Source organism: Cherax quadricarinatus, chromosome 56 (assembly GCF_038502225.1).
Source record: "Cherax quadricarinatus isolate ZL_2023a chromosome 56, ASM3850222v1, whole genome shotgun sequence".
NCBI lineage: Eukaryota > Metazoa > Arthropoda > Malacostraca > Decapoda > Parastacidae > Cherax > Cherax quadricarinatus.
The window spans coordinates 18,257,540-18,263,375 of record NC_091347.1 but is presented as its reverse complement, the minus strand read 5'-3'; positions in this window follow the sequence as shown (position 1 = coordinate 18,263,375).

Below are 5,836 nucleotides of genomic sequence, written 5' to 3'. Positions count from 1 at the left end.
GGGTTACATATTGTGGTTTACATATTGTGGTTTACATATTGTGGTTTACATATTGTGATTAAGTATTCGTGACTCCTGGTATACAGGAGAGGTGCAGCCTTAATGACCGTCGTGTAGTCGATAACAACCCAACTCATTCAAGCTTACCTTCTGAAGGTGTGCACAGCTTGTAGTGGCTTCAAGCTTACCTTCTGAAGGTGTGCACAGCTTGTAGTGGCTTCAAGCTTACCTTCTGAAGGTGTGCACAGCTTGTAGTGGCTTCAAGCTTACCTTCTGAAGGTGTGCACAGCTTGTAGTGGCTTCAAGCTTACCTTCTGAAGGTGTGCACAGCTTGTAGTGGCTTCAAGCTTACCTTCTGAAGGTGTGCACAGCTTGTAGTGGCTTCAAGCTTACCTTCTGAAGGTGTGCACAGCTTGTAGTGGCTTCAAGCTTACCTTCTGAAGGTGTGCACAGCTTGTAGTGGCTTCAAGCTTACCTTCTGAAGGTGTGCACAGCTTGTAGTGGCTTCAAGCTTACCTTCTGAAGGTGTGCACAGCTTGTAGTGGCTTCAAGCTTACCTTCTGAAGGTGTGCACAGCTTGTAGTGGCTTCAAGCTTACCTTCTGAAGGTGTGCACAGCTTGTAGTGGCTTCAAGCTTACCTTCTGAAGGTGTGCACAGCTTGTAGTGGCTTCAAGCTTACCTTCTGAAGGTGTGCACAGCTTGTAGTGGCTTCAAGCTTACCTTCTGAAGGTGTGCACAGCTTGTAGTGGCTTCAAGCTTACCTTCTGAAGGTGTGCACAGCTTGTAGTGGCTTCCTAGCAAGTGAAGCAGCACCTTTAAACGCTCAAGCACAAGCTTGCTTATAAACAAAAAAATATTTCCGTGAAAATTCTGAATATGAAAAATCTTCGTAAATGTTTGGTCATTATGGTGTATTGTAAGAACAAAACTTAAAAAAAAATGGAAAATTACCTGAAGGGAGAGACTGAGGCTCGATCCTCCGTTCACTAAGATTCATACACATGTTCTCAAGATCCAACTTCACCTGGTAGCCAGAGGAACCAACCATCCCTGGTGTCTTCAGGTGTCTGTCTTCCACCGAGTTGGAGAATCATCAATCGTTGATTAGTGTTGCGTGTAGACGTGTGCCACAGATACATCTGGCTTTCAGATGGCACCACCTTTATCCTGTTCCATATATGTATGTCTCTTAACAATGAAAAGGCATTAAAATGAGATGATCTAGATAACACCTTATAGCTTGTAAATAAAGGTAGGAACCCTTAACCTTGTAAAACACTTGTGTAAAGAGAGAGAGAGAGAGAGAGAGAGAGAGAGAGAGAGAGAGAGAGAGAGAGAGAGAGAGAGAGAGAGATCATCCCTTATATATACCCCAGGAAGTTGCATTGTGGTCTGACGTTGGGTCATGTCCTCAGTTTCCCGTGCGTTTCTCTCTCTCCGGAGCCTCTTCAGAATCTCGTACACCTTTAAACTAAAGTTTTTTTTCAAATCATTTCCTAAAATGTACAATCATCAGAAAGCCCCATTTTCACTAACATCTGTTCTGAAGTCTTAAATCGATGTGGCAAATTGTTCACAGCTTCAGAAAAAGCGCAAAAAAGTGGTCCGGATATCTTACCTAATATCCTAAGATTACTTTTACTAACTGCAATGTCATCACAGCAGCAGACACTATAACATAACAACGTATGAAAGGTATAGGTTGAATATCTCTCAGGGCTACCAGCAATGGAATCAAGTTGGACAAATTTAGATTGAGAAAGGGAATAGGGAAGGACTAGTTTGGCAATAGAGTTGTAGAAGAGCAGAACAAACTCCGAGGTGGCGTGAACTCAGATTAAGTCGTAATAAATGGCTGTAAACTAATAAGGTTGCGTCACTGAGACGAGAACTTTGGGCTAGTTTTAAATAATAAGTTAGACAGGTTTATGAGTGGGTGTAGCTGGGCGTGAGATAGACTTACGAAGCATGGGCCAGTGGGATTCCTACACAGTGTTCCTTTATTCTCGCGTTCTTAAGACCCTTCAAGAAAACATTTTAACTCAAGACGGATGATAAGGTAGAATTCTCTTTATCTTACTGTTTGAAGACGAGAGCAGCTTAGGAGAGACAAGTATTTATTTTTTTTTTTGGGGGGGGGGGAACGCCACACCATTTTTAGAACTAAAATAGATTGACACCAACACACTCCAGTAAGATTCCCAATCTTTCTTTTATTTTAAGAATAACTCACAGGTGCTGGAAGTTTGAAGCTTTCCAGAAGGAGCACATTCCAGCTATTTCATGGAAAATAACGCTGCAACTTTTTTGAAACTAAAACTGACAAAATGGCATTTAAATACTCAAGTAACAGCAACCTGGGCCTTTTTCCTTAAATACAGGAAACCAGTATTAAAAGATGACAGCTGATCAAGAGGTTTTCTCAGATTAACACAAGAAAACTAAAAACTTTACCCTAGTCGGAGTACAACAATGCTGAGAGTTTGAACTCGATCGAGTGAAACATTCTCAAGTGATAATCAAAGAGCTTGCAGGACGAAAACATCAGGCAAATTACAGGAGACACCTCAGGAGACCTAGTAAATACATAGTTGAATAAAAAATTCGACTTTTTTTTCAGAAATATTGACGGGAGGGTAAAACAGCGTCTGGGCCGAGGATAAAATACAAGGCTCCACTGGAGGAGGGGGGAGAAGATGGAAAAATGGAAAACTGTCGCCACATATGTTGTGTGTGGGCGCCCCCATAACATTAGCATAGTCTGGCAACGTTGCTTGATATGTGTGTGTGTGTGTGTGTGTGTGTGTGTGTGTGTGTGTGTGTGTGTGTGTGTGTGTGTGTGTGTGTGTGTGTGTGTGTGTGTGTGTGTGTGTGTGTGTGTGTGAAGGGGGTTCAATAGCTTAGTTGTAATCGTAATAGTCAGGTTATTTTGTAATTCATCCAATTTCTGACTTATAAATTTATTATCATAACACACAAATGCAAATACATTATATACATTATACATTATATATATATATATATATATATATATATATATATATATATATATATATATATATATATATATATATATATATATATATATATATATATATATATATATATATTGTAGTGGTTTCAGTACCAAGAACTGTTTCAGTTCTTGTATTCTGCCTCATCATGACTTGACTTGATACAATTCTTGACCGAAATGTTGTCTTAATAAGCATTAGACCCAACTCTTTGGGCGAAACATTGCCTTAATCAAATCTTAATGAAGCCTACCTTGAGCGAAAAGTTGCTTTAATAAGGTTTTCCCTCTAGTTAATGTATGTATCACCCTCCAGGCCTTCACTGCTTTCCAACAGTAATTGCACGAGCAGTAATTGCAGGCTCGACCTTCCGTCCGCCCAGTGCGAGGCGGCAATCCCTCTGCCAGAGCTCAACTTTTTTGGATGTGATGGAAACAGAGTGCAAAGACTCGGCGAAGAAAACGTTGAAAAAAAAAAAATAGCAGAATAGAGTGTGAAGGAAGGTGGTGGACTAAGATATGTAACATCCTGAGACATGTTTACGAAATAGTGTTAAGTGATGGAATTTAAAAAGTATAGGCGTATTACTGTTTTTATCAGTACTTGAGACGTTGCGTTATAGCCGTGATGGTGCTATGATTACCTTGAAGATGCCATTACCTTGGAGGTGAAATTATATGGAGGTGCCGTGATTACCTTGAAGGTGACATTATTTTGGAGGTGAACTTATCTGGAGGCGCATTGATTACCTTGAGAGTGATATTATTACCTTGAACATGCCATGATTGCCCTGGAGGTGCCATTACCTTGAAGGTGCCATTATCTTGAAGGTGCTATTACTACCTTGAATGTGGTATTATTATCTTGGAGATGCCATTATTACTCTGGAGGTGCCATTATTCTAAAGGATGTGCCATTATTGCCCTGGAGGTGCCATTATTAGCTTGGAAGTGTCATTATTACCCTGGAGGTGCCATTATTAGCTTGGAGGCGCCATTATTACCTTGGAGGTGCAGTCATATTTCATCTTAATACGCCACAGAGTTGCATCGCCCTTGAACTCATTACTGTCCTCTTAATATTCCTGGCTACACCTGCAAGATGATCCCCAGCAAAACTAGGCACCTAGCACCGTCGTCCTAGGCATCTGTTGTCACTTCATTTATGACAGCACTCAGACACACACAGACACACACACATAGACACAGACAGACAGACACACACACATACACACACAAACACACACACACACACACACACACACACACACACACACACACACACACACACACAACTTCCTATAGAAGCCTCCCAACCAGGTCAACCCCAGTGCAACCAAACACTCTAAATCAAAACACCCATGCCACATCCAATGCCCCCACCCACTACATTACAAACTTCACCCCCACAGCAACAACCCATAGTTCCTTACCAGGTCTCCCACTTCCCCAACCCCAATATACTTCCCTGAACACAGTCTTAGAAAAGAAGTTGAAGGTGTGGTATACAAATGCAGATGGAATAACAAACAAGTATGAGGAGTGGCACGAAAGAATCAAAGAGACATCCCCAGACATAATAGCACTCACAGAAACAAAACTCACCAGAATAATAACAGATTCAATCTTTCCATCCGGATATCAAATCCTCAGGAAAGATAGAGGGAGGAGAGGGGGAGGAGGAGTTGCACTGCTCATTAAAAACCAGTGGGGTTTTGAGAAAATGGAAGGAATGGATGGCATGGGCGAAAGGGACTACTTAGTAGGAACAATCCAGTCTGAGGGACATAAGGTGATAATTGCAGTAATGTACAACCCACCACAGAACTGCAGGAGGCCAAGAGAAGAATACGATGAGAGCAACAGAGCAATGATCGACACACTAGCCGAGGTGGCCAGGAGAGCACACATGGGGGGAGCAAAGTTACTAGTTATGGGTGATTTCAATCACAAGGAGATTGACTGGGAAAACCTGGAGCCCCATGGGGGTCCCGAAACATGTAGAGCCAAGATGATGGATGTGGTACTGGAGAACCTCATGCATCAACACGTTAGAGACACTACCAGAGAGAGAGGAGAGGATGAACCAGCAAGGTTGGACCTTGTATTCACCATGAGTAGTTCGGACATCGAGGGTATCATGTATGAAAGGCCCCTGGGAGCTAGTGATCATGTGGTTCTGTGCTTCGACTACATAGTTGAGCTCCAAGTGGAGAGAGTAGCAGGAATAGGCTGGGAAAAACCAAACTACAAAAGGGGGAACTACTCAGGCATGAGGAACTTCCTTCAAGACATTCAGTGGGAGAGGGAACTGACAGGAAAACCAGTACAAGAAATGATGGACTATGTGGCAACAAAATGCAAGGAGGCAGAGGAGAGGTTTGTTCCCAAGGGAAACAGAAATAATGGGAAGAACAGAACGAGTCCTTGGTTCACCCAAAGGTGTAGGGAGGCAAAAACTAGGTGTACTAGAGAATGAAAAAGGTACTGAAGACAGAGAACTCAGGAAAATAAAGAAATCAGCCGAAGAGCCAGAAACGAATATGCACAGATAAGAAGGGAGGCTCAGAGACAATATGAAAATGACATAGCATCAAAAGTAAAGACTGACCCGAAGCTGTTGTACAGCCACATCAGGAGGAAAACAACAGTCAAGGACCAGGTAATCAGACTGAGGAAGGGTGATGGGGAATTCACAAGAAACGACCGAGAGGTATGTCAGGAGCTCAACACAAGATTTAAAGAGGTATTTACAGTGGAAACCAGTAGGACTCCAAGAAATCAGAACAGGGGGGCACACCAGCAAGTGCTGGATGAGGTAC